At 26.0% G+C, this 19,005-nt stretch overlaps 1 long non-coding RNA gene across 5 annotated transcripts in view; it reads right to left on the reverse strand.

Annotated features, from left to right (window-relative positions):
- The window catches only part of LOC107436714 (uncharacterized), a 124,142-nt gene extending 107,682 nt beyond the window's left edge, over positions 1-16,460 (reverse strand). Inside the window, exons 1-2 of one of the 5 annotated variants that reach the window (XR_015434624.1) lie at positions 16,148-16,455; positions 2,773-2,835 (exon numbers count right to left, since the gene is read on the reverse strand). This is a non-coding gene — a long non-coding RNA (uncharacterized LOC107436714). Of the gene's footprint in view, positions 1-2,772; positions 2,836-16,147 lie in introns of all 5 variants that reach the window. The other 4 variants (XR_015434623.1, XR_015434627.1, XR_015434625.1 and 1 more) reach the window with 4 other exon arrangements.
- Positions 16,461-19,005: the final 2,545 nt, after the last annotated feature.

A 19,005-nucleotide genomic window follows, 5' to 3' on the forward strand; every position in this document is an offset into this window, starting at 1 on the left:
AGCTCAAAGAAATTAAAACGAAAAAAATCGACCTATGAGGAAATTTTTAGCCCATTATTAGTTATTACTAACATTGATAGATGGCGCTACCTTTAGAAAATAAAAAGAAGATATATCGCCTGCTAAATCTAAAGACCAGTATATTGTATATCTATTATTGTATAACGATACGTATTGTGCTTTATTATATAAAAGTTGATGCATACGTGTGTCCACTCAATGCATAGAAATAAATCACAAATTTCTTATTAAGCAAAAGACCTTTGAAACAATGATGCAGAAATAAAAATAATTTTTCAAATTCAAACGAGTATTCACCGGAGAAAAAAAAATCTGCTAATTGGATTAATTAAACAAAAATTATTATTATTATAAAAGTTTTTTTATTCAGTTTTAAAATAATTTTTACCTTTTGCATATTTATGAACTTAAAAAAATATAGAATTAAAACGTAATACAAACTCGTTTAGTGTTATAAAGTTTAAAACTGCCCAATAACCACATTATCAGAATAATATAATTAAAACAATTCCTTAAAAAACGAGTGGTCACATCAGATTAAGGAAAACCAGGACAGAAGAATCAGGAATATTTTCAATCTTGTTTGTAAAAATTATGACGTAATATATATACAAAAAAAAAATACTTTAATGACTTAAATTTTTAAAAAATTACATTTATTATCTTAATAAGTTTGTGTTAAATTTTTTGTGGTAAATACTTTACTATCTGCATTCTTATTTGACATTTCATAAACGTTTGACATACATGATATTTACCCATTTTTTAACATTATTAGTTAGACTACTGTGATAAAACTAATTTAATAGATAATATTATATTATATACAGTCCACATTTAAATAAATGACCTATAAATAGAAATACAAAAATGATTAAGAAACAATATGTAGTGTGTTAAGTTTTATTTTTTATAACTCTTCGTCTTGCGTACAGAAAATTTAGGGATGACCTTTATTTAGAAATGGGAAACTGAGGTAGAAGAAGCAAACAAGAAAAATGCTTATGGCTATATTCCACTCAATAGATTGTTTTAAAAATCGTGTGTATGTGTATTTTATGTAGAAATTTCAAAATTACCAAAAAATGAAGAAAAAAAATCAGTCGAAGACAAAATAAAGCTCAAAAGCTATCCGATTTCTTCTCTTCGTTTGGTTCTCTATATCCACAAAAAATAATATTATATGTTATAGCAAGGCACGGGAGCGAACATTTCGTTCACTATAACCGGAAGTTCACTATAAATCATGTTCACTATAGCGGGGTTTGACTATAGTTTGATATTAAATTTCAAAATTTAAAAAAAAAATTTGTAAGGAGAATAAAAAAATGTGCAAAATAAATTTAAAAAAAATCATATTGAACCGAGTCTCAATGTGCCACAGTTGATTAATCGGTCAGCCATAATTTCACTAAACTGTAAACACTTTTGGCGGATAGTTGCCACCATTTTTGCTGTAAAAGTGAACTAAAATTTTTTACAGTGTTACTTTCCCACTGTTTTATTCTTATTTATTAATTTGAACATTTTTTGTTTGTTTAATTACTGACATGCGCATTAGAATCAATTTAACGGCTGCATTGAAAAAAACAAACATTTTATTTAAAAACAAGCACATTTTTATCTATTCCACTGATTCTTTCAAGCAAATAATTATTCTATTAATTTTATACAATTTTCTGCACGATAACTACAATTCTGTATTTAATGGTATTTAGTTTATCTCAACACTAAAAATGGTGGCAACTTTATGAAATTTTTTTTTTGCAGTCTAGGGGGTCGCGAGTTTGACATGAAAATCTAGGTAAGGGAAAATTTCACAAACTAAAAAAAAGTACTAAAAATAACTAATGTCAAGCATCTATACCTGTAAATTATAGACAAGCTACAGACTAATAGTGATTATTAAAATAATAAGGAAAATAAAAGGAGAGAAGCAAATTGGGGAGATGAAATCTAAAGAAAATTAAATGCGTGCATTTAGAGGAAATAAAAATTTGTGTAAAATTCATATGAAGAAAAATGGCTGAGTTCGTAAAGTAAAAAGGTAATTTATCCCTGGATAATTATGCATGAATTTATGCAGTCCATTATAAAGTGTTTCGAATGATTCTTTCCAGGAATCAAAAGAAATTACAAAAATAATTTATAAGTACAAGACCATATGTTGTCAAATGCAATTTGAATAATAATAACTGCGCTGGATTTTCTGTAAGTTAATCACTTCTGGTTAGATAGCATTAATTTAAATAGTACTTGCAATATGAGGATCAAGATAAGATAAATAAAAGAATGCTTTTTCTAAATAAATAAAAATTACTTTACTTTACGAAGAGTTACTTTATCTGACGAGTTACTTTATCCAAATAATTAAAAAATATTTGGATAAAGAAAAATAAATAAAAATTAAGAAATAAAAGAAATTTTTTTGAAAAAAAATAAGAAAAAATAAATAAAAAAACTTTTATAGATATATGATTCTTAAATTGGAAAAAAAAACTCTTCTGAAACTTAAGCTTTCATGAAAATGCTTAACCTAACAAACATTAATAATAAAACAATAGAGGTAGTAAACTTGTGCCAATATCAAAAATCTACCTGGAAACTCCAAAAAATGGGCGTACAGAGGAAAGGCTCTTAAGATGGAATTAAAAATCAATGTAAACAAACTAAGTACACACTGTACATACACAAAATTTAATAGTTAGAAAGTGAAAAATCTACATTTTCATTGTAAACAACTTTACTTACTAGGTCACTGAAATCAACAACATCTGAATCAACGGCAGAAATTCGAGGAAGGGTAATGAGAACCTTAATGGAATACAAAAATATAAAACATCAAATGTAATCCTAATGGGAAAAAAATATTTCGCTATTTATTAAAGTAAGTGTTCTTGGATTAATTTTAACAAATGTATGCGAGACTTGGGTTGGTGAGGACATGTCGGTCGTCTTTAAGCGAAATATCCTGAAAAGTATATTCAGTAGCATTAGAAAGAAATTGGCTAAGAAGATTTAATTTAGAGCTACTTTGCTGACATAAGGAACCAGATATTATTAATATCAATAAACAAAGTAAAATGGACAGGCCTCTAAAAAAATTCTCCATACCAGACAGCAGACACACAAAAAGGCAAACCAAATTTAAAATGGTTATGTGTTTTGGAAAAAGATTTGCTTGTACTGCGGGCATGAAATTAGAGAAAACACTTGTAGATAGATAACTAGACTAGAATAAAAAAATTCTTGAAAAGGCCAGAGCCAACTACTGGCTGTCGAGCCAATGAAGAAGAAGAATGTACATACAAGTTCTAAATATTAAAATATTTATCCATTCTTAGAGAATCGTAAATCGTCATTTATGAGAATATTTTATATTCGTCAACTTCATTAGTTGATGAAACGAAAAGATATTCTATCTCATAATATGGAAGGGGCCTCATACAAAAGTATAAATGCAGTTTTGTTCTTAATTCTAACAATAATTAATTTGTTCTTGGAGTTTGGCTTTCACTTAAGCATTCAAACTTTAAATTGTTAAAAAAAAGTGCAAACTTTTTTTACTAACAAATGAAAAGGTTTTATACATATTTTTTTAAACTGCAACATTTAGCTGTTATAAGCTAATATCTTTTGTATTATGTTTGTTCAAAATAATTTAAATTATTGCAAGCTAAGAATATTAGAGAATTTTTTATTTTAATTAATTCATTCTTCAAAAACGTGCAACGGAAAATTAACTGCTGTGTTACTAGAAGTGTCGTAAAAATGTTTTTGCTATTAATTAGAACAAAAGTTTCTTCTAAGAAAATGCATATTTAATTATTTGATCATAATGAAACAAAATTGAAAAACAATTTTTAATTGCCAAAAAATTTAAAATAATTTTAATTTAATATATTTTTAATATAAAAGAAATGATGATTGGAAAAGTTTTCAAAAACAATGAAACATTTTTGAAGTTTCCCGTCAAGTTTTATACGAGGCGAGCATTGGCGTGACGCAGGTTAGGATTCCAGAAATTCTTATATTACTCTCGTCTAGCACCGACCTCAATGTTGACTCAAAATATCCCCAGTAATATATGGATCATGGTTTTTATAGTCGCTTTGTCATCAAGCTAACGGTGGAACGCTTAGCAATTTTTCTACTATATGCAATGCAAAAAAGGGTAATTTTATTTTTAAAAAATATTTTACGAAGGCAAATTTGTTCCATTGCTTGATATAGACATTCTCTTATCCTGAGGGTAGGATTCAAAATTACAAGGTTGAACATTGAAAACTACATATTCACTTTATGGATCAGGTGTTCCATACCGGTTGACAGAAAAAAGTTGTCCACCCAGAGCTGTTTCCGTCTTCCTTACAAATGGGTGACAGTTGCAATAGTCATTTTTCAAGACCCACCTTCAGCTTCTTAGCAAAAGTCTCAAGAAATATTTTATAACGAATACTTCGTATTACTTTGTAATGCATATAGATCGAATTATATAATAGATTTTTATACAATAAGATACAACATTCTTTTAATAACAAAGACAGTCCTATTCAAGGTTTTAAGAAGTAATGATCATGCCCCTTTGTTTTCCTCAAAATTAACGTTTTCATTAATCTCTAAGAATAATTAATCATAAAAGGTCAACAACGAATAATTAATCACTCGATTCTAAGACAAATGATACTTGATACAAAGTAGTCTTTCTTTCTAAAGCGACAAGGGTTATGTCTGTCTCATTTGATACTTAGTATCATTAGATAAAATGATTCCTCTGTCCTTTTAAAAGTAAATCTGCTTTTCATGCATTGGAAGTTGCTTTCTGGAATATTAATCTCACTTTTATTTTTATGTTTTTGTTATCAATGTACCAGAAGCTAACGCCTAATCCCCCCTCCCCCTCTATATTATATTAAGTTACAGGGATGTATATTTAACTTCTTACAGGGATCATTTGCATACTAAATATTGAAATGCTTATTATACTTTCTTGCTAGACTAATATAACTCGAAAAACAGGAATCAAAAATTTATTCAAGTACATGTATTTATATAGTCAAATAAAAATGTATGGTCTTCATATGTGTATAATTGCAGCTTAGATTATTCTGGCAATATTCAAAGATTTCTGCAGGAAATTTTTTGTTATTTGTTATATTAACTATTATTTGTACTATTTGGTATGTACTGTTAAGCAAGATTTGTGAATAGTGACACTTGTATTGTAAGGGATCATCCCCCATAGACCTAAGTTTTCTTTCAAATTTTTTCTTTCCTTATGATACCATCACATTTTGGTGTACGGACGATTATTGTAAGGTATTTAATTTTGTCTTATGAGGCAAAATAAAATTTGTGGAAAATCCCTTATTATTCAGAGCTTCATTTTAAGAAGTAAAAATATTACTTAGAGAATTGCTAGAAATTTTTTAAATTTACAAGATATTTATATTAGACGTTTTTCATCGGTTACTAAATGCGATTCACTACAAAATAAAGAGAAATTAGAAAGAACTGCCTTAAATGCTCATATTCTGCGCGATTCTCAATAAGTTTTTTTTAATTTTAAACCAATAAATATATGCATAACTAATTAAAAAATTTTAAAAAATTTTGTTTGATTTTATTACATATTTTTAAAGTTGTTGCAAAATAAAAACACAATAGAGAAAAATATTAGCTTTTTATAAAAATTTTCAGTGCATCTAAAAATATTTAAGATAGGTTTACGAAATTGTATGCAACTATCGCAAACGACATCCAAAGAAATCGATACAAGTTACAAGCTTATTACTATATTTTTTTTGTTGCTTGGATTAAATTAAAAAAAAAAACAATCATATCAGAAATAATCTACAACTATAAAAATTAAGTTAGCAATAAGAACAATATAACTATGAAACAAAAATTAATTAAATATACCGACTTTAAAAAACCTAATGCAGAAACATTTGAGGAGGCAAAATACATTTAATATATACCTTACAACTTTGATATATGTAAATTGTTAAAGAATTCACCTTTCACACGAATCTTTCCGCCATAAATTGATTGAATCCGAAGAATCAAAATTTTGAAAGGAAACCTTGTACATTTTAGTGAAAATTTTGCTATCCAGAATTTCTTTTTAGATTGATATTTACTTTTATCATTAAATGATTTTTTAAAAATATGAAAAAGTATTCGATTATTTAAGTCACCACTATTTTTGTTGACTCGTCACATGGGGAGTGGTTATTTGCAGGTCTAACTATTAGTCTAATTTTGATTTTTTGAACCTGATATTCTCTAAGTCCAAAAACATTTAGCTTGTACAAAAGCTCCGTCAAGCTCCTTTTTTTTCATTGGAATTCCAGTTTGTACGAAAGTTAATTTTTTTTAGTGAATATTGATCAGTTATAAATTTTTTTTTTATTGGAAACAAAAAAAAAATTATTCATATTAACAAATACAAGTGATAGATGAGTTTATGCTTGAAATAAAAGTTTCGATACTAAAATTTCAAAAGATAGTTGAATATTAAAAAAGCGACTAGAAATCGACAGTTTAAATAACAGATGAACAGTTAATACATAAAATAAAACGCATTTTTGAATCAATCAATGAACATTATGAAATTATTCAAATGTTTGAAAAATTGGATTTCTGATTGAAAAAAATTGACTAAAAGATTTGAAAACATCACCCCAATATTCCGGTTTTTATTGCAAATTTCAGAAATTATTCATAGAAAACTAAGGAAAGTAAAATAAGCACCAAGCTTACGCAAGCATTCTATTTATGAGAGAAGTAAACTTTAAGTATGTATCTGCATTTTTTTGTTGTTTATTTTAATATTCGAACCGAAGTTCAGGTAACTTTGGGAAACTTTTATCAAAGGGGGATAAATAAAAAACGTGTAAACTACTATATGGAAAAAAGAATTTTGGTTGAATTACCGCACTTGTATGACATCTTTGGTAATTAAAAAAACCAAAATATACCGACGGTATTTGAACTATTCACATGTTAATTTTCCCTGTCGTATGGTAATGGTTCACTGGAAATATTGGTTTTCAAATTTATAGTTCTTATTGCCGCACATTTAATAGAAAATACAAAACTGAAAAGTTAATTTAACCAAATAAATAGTTTTTATACCATGCTCAAAGGTAGGGGTTCCCAAATGGTGTTATTCTGTACCCTAGGGTTCTGTAGGAAGGTCGGGGGGGGGGGTTCAGAGAGTTTGAACATTTTTAATTTTACGATTTTCGAAACCAGCCTCTAAATTTAAATCCAAATTATCATATATTAATTTTTATGAAATTATTTAATTAAAATGCTTGTGAAAAAAAGATAAGTCAAATTAAAAATCTATATTTCCTTATAACAATATGTTAAAAAAGTAATGAAAAGGATATGCATTTATGAAATTCATCAGTATTTCGCCCCAAATAAAAATTGGGACCCGCTGCTCTAAGACATGATGAAATTATCAAATTTTACCACATTTACTACTAAATAGAATAGTAATAAAACCATATTTTATAGCTTATTTTACCAAAATCATTACAACAGCGCTTCATGCTTTTTAGTGTTCCCATAGAACCAGAAACATGGTAAATTTTATCATATCTGGTAATTTTGAGCATATTTTTTCTTAGTGTACCATTAATTTTATTGAACTTGTCAAAAGAGCAATTTATGAGGTCTTTGAGAACAAGTACTACCCCATCAGTAACCACAAAAAAGCGTCTTTCATATGATCAGCATTTCACACTATTTGTACTGTTGACATTATTTGCACTTTTACTATATAAACAGCAATATTGTAACACAGAAAGTTTCATCGCTATTTTTCAGTGAAATTTGTTTCACTAAGCGAAACAAAAATATGTTATGAAATAACTTTTATTTTTCAATGGAATTTGTTTCACAAAGAGAAACAAAAATATGTTATGAAATAAAATTTATTTTTCAATGAAATTTATTTCCCAAAGAGAAGCAAATATATGTTATGAAATAAGTTATATTTTTCAATGAAATTTATTTCACAAAGAGCAACAAAAATATGAAATGAAATAAAATTTATTTTTTAATGAAATTTGTTTCACAAAGAGAAACAAAAATATGTAATAAAATGAATTTTATTTTTCAATGAAATATGTTTCACAAAGAAAAAACATAAATATGTTATGAAATAAATGTTATTTCTCAATGAAATTTGTTTCACAAAGAGAAACAAAAATATGTTATGAAATAAAATTTATTTTTCAATGAAATTTAGTTCCCAAAGAGGAACAAAGATGAATTCGAAATAAATTACAAATCCTCATTGGCAGACGGATGAACCAGAAACTAATAAATTACATGATTTTTTTGTTTTATGTTAAATTGGTATTTGAGTAGTTAAAACGGAACAAAATGGTTTTCTAATAGAGCAGCGCCTTTCGAATATTTTAATATTTAAGTTATCGATTAATTCAATTAATTTCAGGTATTCTGATGCATTTAATAACTCAACATTGCAACTTCGAAAAATAACATTAATTGCAGGTTAACTGTAAAGTTACACGTGTTAAAAATTTTAGTCTATGTTTAACCATAATATTGTGAAAATTTTAGTCAACCTTAATAAGGTGTTAATTGGAACTATGTTTCTGTTTAAGTTGAATTACAATATTGTGTAATTAAGTTTACTAAACATAATAATATGATTCAAGTTAGCATCATATTCAGGTTGCAAAAAATTTTTCAAGGTACTGACATTATGGGTCAATATTGAGTCAATTTTTCTGAAAATATAAAACACAAAACGCATATTTTCCTGTTAATAAACACATAGTATGTAACATATGTTCACATTCCAAAATGTTTTTAAACCGGACTCGAAATGTAAGATAATTTGTAACATAAAAATAATTAATTTCTGTCATATGATGACAAGGCATAACATTGCGTACTGACAGTTTCTTTAACCCTTTGCCGCAGATGAGACACCGGTGTGCCTTTTATGTATTTTTTTTCTGGCGCTCTAAATGCAAGCAAGAAAATATTTATTTTGGTATTTTTTAATTGTAAAAAAATAACAACTATGCGGTTTTTCAACCATTTACAACTAGCATGGTTTCAAAACTGAAATTTAACTGGACATTGGAGCTAGCCTTTTCGTTAAGTAATAACAAGCAGGGGCAGGAAACTCTTTATGCGTTAAGAGGAATGGAGGAAATATTGTGGTGTTAAAGCTGGCATTCGAACCCCCGCTCTGACTGTTCTGGGACTCACAGATTTGCCCTCTCTGCTATAATATGTACCAAACTGTAAGGAAGTAAGTGGCTTCATTAGGTGGGCTTAGTCAAAGCGATAAAATTCTAGTTGTTTAACCGTATTGGGTAAAAGCAGTTAATAAACGATTTTTCTCTCAGTTAACAGTTTGAATACCATCTTATTTATGGTTATTTGACTATTATGTTTGAATATGGTAAAATAACAATTATATAAATTGTTGTTTAACCATTTTTCCGAGAAATTTCTAATAGTGTGCATATGAATGAATCTGTATTATAAGAAGATATATTATAATTATAATGTGAAATAAATCTATATTATAATGTGAAATAAATCTATATTATAATGTGAAATAAATCTACTCGTCAATGAGACTTATATCATTCTAATAGTTAAAATAGAAAATGGTTTTTATAGTTCGCTCTAGATTTGTTCCATATTTCCTTCTATATAAATGTTAAGTATCTGACGTCATCTAATTTCTCTCTTAAATTATTACTTCTGGCATGAGTTCAACCGCTGTAAAATAAAGCATTTTTGCATGTTTTTCGTAAGGTATATACGCTAAACACTGTAAGAAAAATTTCTACAGCCCGAAACAAAAATTTCTTTGAGGATTTTACTTATAAGGCTATCAACTATGTCGTGAATTATTATCTTAAAAGTAAATATAAACACTTCTGAGATCGGAATCAATGTAGTTAAAAAAGTAATTTTTTAAAAATTTCCGCACTTGTCTTAGCAAAAAAAAAGAAAAACATGTATGAAAAATTAAATTCTAATTTTTCTCTTAGTTTGTAGTTCAAAACAAGTGTGCTAAAATCGTAAAAGCTCATAAAAAATTGAAAACAATTATTTTAAAAGCAACACAAAATATCGTGTTTAAGGTGTTGTATGATGTGAGAAAATTTGATTCTGAGCTAAACGCATTTGAAAACTTGAAACATTTATGACTTTATAGTACAAACAAAAGTAAAGTATATTTAGAAAGCTAAGAGTACAAGATTTCTAAATTTATAATAGACTCAATTTCGAAACTTTTACCCGAAATCATGTATTTTTACTAGTCAGATTACCTTAAAGCAAAAAAGGGATAAAAAGTCATGAAAAAAAAGTCTTTAAAATTACAGTAACTTTAAAACGAAATAGAATTTGGATAAATAAATAAATAAAGTAAAATAAATGAAAAATTAAAAGTTAAATTAATGTTCTGTTCATAAATTAAATGTTCCTTTCAGAAATCAAATTCTATCTTTGTGTTTGCTGTTCAACTAGCTGTAAAGCTGCTCACGTGTTTTTTTTGAAAGTTTATCAAGTTTAAAAGTTTCTCGAATTAATTAATCATTCCATACATTTTGGATAGCAGTTTTGTTTCTTCTGCTCTTATATATTAGCTTGGAACTCATAGTGTATTAAACTATTTAACTTCCTTTTTAACGAGGATTCCAAAAATATTAATTGACAATTTATACTTATTTTTACACTTCACTGTTTTTTCAGATTTCTAACCACCGATTTCTACTCAAATAAAAGTGTTAGAATTATGAATGCCGCCTTTTATTTATATAATTCTATCTGGGACATTATGTTAGCAAAATGAATAATATAAGTCATACAAAAAATAAAAATTTCAAGTTAATTTTGGTTATTTGGTAATACGTAATAATTTGAAATATGTAGTTGGTGACCTTTTTTTTTTATCTCTAAATCAAAATTTGGTAAGAAAAAATAGTAGATTTTTTCTATTAATTGAGCTACTAATGAATTATATTCGTAAAATAAATTACAGTAAAGGAGAATAATTTTATTTAAATATCATTTCCAGAAAATTTTGTATATATATATATATATATTTCAAAATGAAGATAAAACAAGGAAAAATTATAGACATATGAAAAAAAAAGGGGGGGGGATAATAAGTAATTGATTAAAATTTTTAAGTTAATTATGTATTTTACATTTAATTTATATTTTTATATTTTTTCGTTTCAAAAAGACTATTAAAGCCTTTTTATTAATGTAATATATCAAAATATTTATTATATGAGAGATCGCGTTGAATTTATTATGTCCTAAATATTATAGATAAGAATACAGTTTTAATGTGTACAATATCACTTCTGTATCCTGTCCCTGTTAAAGTTATTTATTTAATGAAATTACAAAGCATGTTAAATATATATCATACGTATTTTTTCAGCTAATTATTTATCTTTTTAGAAATTTTCCTTCAGTCTTTTTTTTCCCTTCAATTAATTTACCAGACGTCCTTTATTTTACTTGTCACAGCTGTTCCTTAATATAAATATTATTAAAGTGAAAGCTAGTAAGCTGTATTAATGACACTGGAAAAAAAATTCCTATGACTTCTTATTTTTTCTCTGCAGGTGACATATGATAATTTTTCTGACCAAAAGTTAAATATTTTTGCAGCTAAAACAGCTTAAGTACACGAAGAAAAAAGTTCTTTTACTAGTACACTACTGTATATTATTAATAATTCTGGTAATAAAAGCTGAAATATACGGTTTTTAAGCTATTCACTTGTTAATTTTTCCGTTTCTATGGTAACGGTTTACCAGAAATTTTGGTTTTCAAAATTATAGCTCTCTTTAACACACAGTTAGTAAATATTACAAAATTGAAGAGTAAATTAAAACAAATAAATGGATTTTAGGTTTTATGCCCTGCTCCAAATTTTCATGATAAAATTACCAAATGTTGCCACATTTACTAAAGTTTGTCATACAGTATAAAACCATATTTTATTGTTAATCTTACCAAAGCGTTTCGGTAAAAATTTCCGAGCTTTTCGTTGTTCCCATAACACGGTAAATTTTATTATATTCTGGTAGTTGACTACACTTTTTTACAAATAAATATAAACCTTAATATGTTATTTTATTTTTATAGGTTAGCGGATATTTTATGATTAATAACCATTCTGAAGAATAATTTTAGAAAAAAACATGATGATGTTAGTAAACCTAGCAACGTTTAAACTCAAATATTTTTCAAGATATTTTGTCCCAATCACTATTGTGTCCTTTTAAATGTGACTTAAATATTTTTTTCTTGTCTTAATTTATTTAAAGATTGTTTCATGAAATATCTATACATAAAAGCATCTAAAAAGCTCTTCATAAAAACTCTTCAATGATATCAGTTTCAAAAAAAATTGTTGTTCAGAAATCATACTTTATACTTTCGAATCGCCTAATTTCTTAAGAATCAATTTGTGCATCGTTTATAATGTTTCTCTTTAATTAGCTGTTTATATTTAAAAAAATTTAAGCATATATGAAATAGTAATCAGGCTTTAAAAATTACGTAATTATTTAATTAATTTATCTTTCATAATAAAATAATAAAATGAAGTAACGCAGAAATATTTATATAAAAAATTTAGCTGTGGAAATTATAAAAACTGTCGCAGAAGAAACATATTGCACAGTTAAAGTAAGAGAAATAACGTTAATTTCATATTAAAAAATTACTGTTTTAATAATTTATTTAAGGAAAGCTTATATTTTTAACTTTCGTATTTTTTCTGATTGCAATTTGAAGAAACTTCAACGAAAAAGAAAAACTTTCAAATATTTTTATTCTTTAATAGACACAGAAGTAAAATCGTAGATATTTCAAAATAACTAAAAACATTTTATGATTTGTTGAAATTAATATTTGAGCATAGTAAAGTTTGCGATTGAATAGCATACAACAAATTTAATAAATATGTTCTCAGCTAAATGTGTTAAATTTTTAAACATCTACCGAATTTGTTAAATTTGAATTTAATTTTGAATTTTAAACTAAAAATTGATCAGGGAAATAATTAAAAAGAGCGTGCATGAAAAAAATTTTTTAATTAATATCTCTTAACTCCATATTAATTTTGTACATTAAATATAGAAAAGATACCAGACTGCAGAATTTATATCTAAATTCATTAAAAGTTTATTTTCTGCAAATTTTTATCAGTTTCAAAATGCATGATTTATTCTTCAAGATTAAACGTATTCTTTTTTTAAATTCAAACCTTCATTTATTTCGGAGGTGCATAAACCGTGGTTCTGGCGAAACATTTAGCCTAAAAATAATTTGAAAAAATTACATACTTCTTAACAAAAATTTATGACTGCTATACAAACTAATTTCATTATGTTTTAAAATGGCACGGAAATTATCGTATTAAACTTCTAAAACAGAGTGGAACAAATTCAAATACTATTATAACTTGTTAAGTGTTCAAATCAAAAAGTTTATGTTCTAAACATGTGACATAAAACAAGCACAAAACATGCTTATAACAAATATAGCTGAAATACTTACGTAAAAATTAAATATGTCGATAGTAAATAAAATCGTAAAAAAAGAATAAAATTATTCATCCACAAGGAAAAATTAAAAACTTGCTGTATTTTAATTTTATCAACGAAGGCAACATCAGCAAAGTTGCACTTTAAAAAAAAATTATACTTCTTAAATAAATATAATTACCTGTACTTTGTAGTTAACTTTTAAGGCATATGTATGTAAGCTTAATTAAAAAAGAATCATTAATTTATTAACGATACAAACACTGAATTTATTGTTGCCCTTCTCTAAAAATAAATAAAGCATCCTTAAGCCTTGTAATTTAACATTTAAATCATGTTTGCATTTAAATTAAATATAACGTGTTGGCATAACTTAACAGTAAAATGGAATGCTTTAAAAATTCAATTTTTAAACAGACATTCGATCAATTTTATAAAATATTTCCAATTCTTCAACAAATGAAGATATCAAAAAATCGTTGTTAGCCGTAAGAATTTTTAGTTTAAAACATAATAAAATTACTAAAATTTAATATTTTATTTCTTAAAATTATATATGAGTTAGATCTAAAACAATCAACAATAATATGATAAGTATAAAATTAAAATATTAATTTTGTGGTAAAGAAAATAACATTTACAATTTATTTCTTAAACTGAAATTTCAAATTTCAACTCAAATTCTGTTTACGTTTTCCTACTCTGAAATATTAATTTTTTTTTTTTTTTTTTGTGTTTGATATTAGGCGGACACAAAACTTAATTTTCAAACAATAAATTAATGTGTGATAAAGTAACTTCAAAAACAAAATGTTACGAAAAGTAATTTAAAAAAAGAAAGAAAACATTTTATGGAAAGGAAATTTTTATTCTTCGCAAAATTTTCAACTAAAATTTTTTGCTTAGTTTCCTAGATTTAAATTTTTTTTTTTTGCTTAGATAAAAGGCTACGAGGTTCGAAGTATTGAAAAATTAACTATGGTAATAAATAGAGTTTCAAATAAAAGTGTTAGAAAAAGTAAATTTGGAAAGAAAATATTTTTTGAAAAATTAATAATAGTCACTGTTTACTATTTGCAAGTCTTCAGCTATAATTTTCTCAATAAAATTATCTTTGCTCAATTTCTAGATTTAAATATTTTCATTGTAGATGTAAGCGAGACTTAAAAACTTTAAAAGGAAAATTTAGAGTGTGAGTTACTAAGCATTATGTTAAATAACTATTTGTTTGCAAAAACGTAAATAAAAAAATTTTCAAAAGTAAAAGAGAGAAATTTTTGGCTAGAATTTTTAGTTTAAGTCGCATTATTTTTCAATTTTTTTTCTTTTTTTCTCAATGGCAAATCTAAAACTTAAAATAAAATTTATTAATAATAACAAAATTATAAAAAGAAGATAAATCATAAATTTATTAAATTCTCAATAAAAATTAAACTTAATAGTTTTTAAATAAAAAAAAGTAAATAGAATCTTCAGTTTGAATCATATTTTTTTCTCAGTTTTCAAAATAAGTTTGATAATTCCTTTACTTGAGGTAAATCCAAAATTAAAATAAAACTTATAAGCAATTAGCGAAATTTTAAAATTTAAATGAATCATAAAATTGTAATATTTTTTCGATACAAGAAAATTAAACTTCTCATTTCTTTAAATATAAAGAAAGAAATAAAATTTTCAATCTGAATCATATTTTTTCTCTATTTTCAATCTAAGTTTTATTTCCCTTTTCTTCAGGTAAATCCAAAACTTAAGTAAAACTTATGAACAATTAGCAAAATTATAAAAAATAAAATAAATCATAAAATTATTATATTTTTCTGTACAGAAGATTAAAGTTAATATTTTTTTAAAAACTTTAAGAAATGAATAGAATTTTCAGTTTGAATCATATTTTTTCCTAATTTTCAAACTAAGTATTATTTCACTATTGTACTATACTTGAGGTAAATCTGAAACTTAAGTAAAACTTATAAACAATTAGCTAATCACAAAGAATTAAATAAATTACAAAATAATAACATATTTTCTTTACAAAAAAATTTAAATTAATACTTTTTTATAAATATAAAAAAATAATTAAAATTTTCAATTTTAATCATGTCTTAATTTTCAGAACAAGTCTTATTTCTCCCTTAGACTATACTTGAGGTAAATCCAAAACTTAAGTAAAACTTATAAACATTTAGAAAAATTATGTTTAAAAAAAAGTAAATCGTTAAATTATTATATTTTTTCTGAACATAAGATTAAAATAAATATTTTTTTTAAAAAAATAAGGAAATGAAAGGAATTTTCAGTTTGAATCCTATTTTTTCCCAATTTGCAAACTAAGTTTTATTTCGCCTTTACACTGTACTTGAAGTAAATCCAAAACTTACTAACAATTAGAAAATTTAATAAATCAAGAAATTATAATAATTTTTCTGTACAAAAAAATTAAACTTAATTTTACTATTTAAACATAAAGAAATAAACATATAAGAAGGTTAAATACCAAAACATGAAAAACTCAAACAAAAAGTAAACCAAAAATGTCCTACTTTTTCCCAAAGAAAAGAACGGTGCGGTATCCACTGAATTACTCTCACTTTCTACCCAACATCGCTCAGAATTCTCAGAATGCAGGTGAACTACATCCCTGCCCCGCCAACTTTCCGGCTGCCCCACAGGTGCTACCGGCATATCACTGCGAGGCCTAATAAGCCTAATCCCAGATGCGGCACATTAGTTTATTCTAATGCGGACGACGTCTGCGTTCTTCTCGGCTTGACGAAGGAGAGATTCGTCGTTTCGGTGTCTGATATCGGATGGGCGAGACATCTTCGTCTGCCGAAGGTTAAGCTAGTTGCCGTAATTAATAGTCTGGTTTCGGTTTATAGTCGCGCGTTAACGTTTGGTCTGTTGATATAGTTAGTGGCTTGAAGCCATAGATAAGGAATGTATCGGTGAATGTAGTTAAAGATTTATTGGATTGTTGTGGCTGTTTAACTATATTTAAGCCGGATATTTGTACACATGTGAGCGCATCAGTGCTAAAGCGGCGTATGGAATACTAGGTTTTCATACAAACAATTATCGTTTGAAAATTTGAGAAAACTCATTCGTAATATTAACTGATTTGGCTTGAACAGAATCGTCAAGAAGATTGTTTAGACAAAGAACGCATCATGAACTGTTTATGCTAAAACCTTTTACAAAAAGATTTGATAAAAACAAATATTATTTAGTAAAAATTTATAAATTCCAAAGCTTATACATAAAATTGACACAAATATTGAATTTTTATGTAATAGAAAAATTGGTAAAAAAAACGTGTATCGATAAATTCTTCACTAGTTTTTGGACTCACAAAAATTATAAAAAATATAATTTTACGAACGCTGATGACAGAACACCTGGTTAGTGTATTTTTGAAAATATCGTTGAGTTTAACATATTTAATTTTACTATTTTTCAATTAAAAAAATCAATATTCATCCGCAAATGCTTAAAATTTTTATTATTTAGTAAAAGTTAGCCACAAAGTTTATATTTGAAATTAATACAACTATTAAATCCTTTGTGTTATGGTAAAATTGGTAAAAAGAAATTGTATTGGCAAAGAATTTATTCCTAAATGTCGGTGCTACAATAGAAGCACCTGAATTTGTTGTTGAGTTAACATTAGATTTCCGGAACTCATTCCTGAAATTGATAAAAATTTGTTGTGTTTGAAACAAATTTCATAATTAAGAAATATAGTTAATTATTGTGGGTGATTAAGCTCATCTGTAACCGGTTTGCTGTATACGTACTAGTACATCGATACGAAAAAAATTGATGGTGTACAGGGTTTCTCTAAAAGCAATTTATTCAATAAGCATTCAAGTTCCGGAGCTCGCTCATAAAATTAACAAAAACCTCTTATTTGTTGCAGAATTTAAGCGCCAGAATAAACAAATTAATATCCAAATTTTTTTAACGACCAAAAATTCCATATCCAAATATTTTTTTTTTCAATATCAAAATTTATTTCTCACTCATTTCAAATCTAAAATTGGAAAAGAAAATTATCAAAAAGGACTACGCAAGTTAGTTTAATAAGCGTAATTTTTTTTCCTTCTTACTTCTTTCTTTCTGATTCGAAATTTCCTAACGGTGCATTGTAAGAAGTAATTACGTTGGAACAGATATATTTTTATTTCTTAACTGTGAAAACATATTAGAATATTCTTCGATACATTTGCTAAGAAAATTAAGGTTTCTCGTATTTTTAAACTTTATGATAAGCATATTTTGGATAAATACTTCAATTTGCGTTCAAGCTTGAATTGGAAGCTATTGTCAGGCTTGGGGATTTAAATTACACAGCAACAATTTTATTTTATTCCTATAAAGTTCAGTGTTTTTTTTGGACAGTGTTAAATGCAAATTAAGCAATCAATTGTGGCCATTACGTTAAATGTCAAGCAATAATCTTGCATTATGCTATAATATAGGAGTGTTTTAAATTTTTCTGAAGAAAATTTAAATTTTTTTTTATGTAAACGGAACTTAGGCGTTAGAGGGCTAAAAAGCACTTATTTATAAAAAATAATAATAAATAAATAAATAAAAAAATAATAAAATAAAAAACTTTATTTAATAACCGTATTCCTCTTCAAATAAATGTAAGTTTCTATTTACACCGTCATAAAATGAGTTTTTTTCATGCTGGGTTCGAGCCCTGACCCAATTGATAATGAGTAAATTCTAGGAACGTTTCAACTTTTTTTAAAACTAAAACAAAATTTTCAGACAATAATTTTTTAATTCATTTTTTATTTAATCTCATGAGTTTATTTAAGTAGAAAAAGTATTGTTGGGGAAAAAAGTCATCTAGGCATTAATGGAATAATAAACAATTTATTAACAAAAAAAAAATTAACGATATTGAAAACTCTATTTGACATGCGTATGATTCAAGTAATAATTTTATTTCTTTTTGTTTTGTGTGAATAACATGAATTTGCATAGTAACTGAGTTGGGGTAACGGTAAACAAATATTTTCAGACAATTTTCTTTTATACATATTTCTCCTGATTTCAAGAAATTTCTCGGCATAAGTTGAAAGTTTTTTGGAGTGTATGTATGAACGGATGTATACAGTCCGCAGAAAAAAAGGAATATTCTGAATAACTTTTGATCCAGTCATCAGATCTTCACTAACTAATGCAGACGATTTTTCAGATTATGAAATCTAACACAAAAACATACTTTCTCTGAATAAACGTGCCTTTTTTTTCATTTTTTTTTTTCTTGAACCGAATTGGATTTCTTACTTTCAAAACATAAGGTTAGTCCCAATCTGGGGGAGATATGGCCCCAATAGTTTGGGTAGGAGAGCGGTTCAAAGCTTAATTTTATTTTTATTTTTTA

The sequence above is a fragment of the Parasteatoda tepidariorum genome, chromosome 6 (assembly GCF_982258835.1).
Source record: "Parasteatoda tepidariorum strain Cologne lab strain chromosome 6, Ptep-v5.0, whole genome shotgun sequence".
NCBI classification, from domain to species: domain Eukaryota; kingdom Metazoa; phylum Arthropoda; class Arachnida; order Araneae; family Theridiidae; genus Parasteatoda; species Parasteatoda tepidariorum.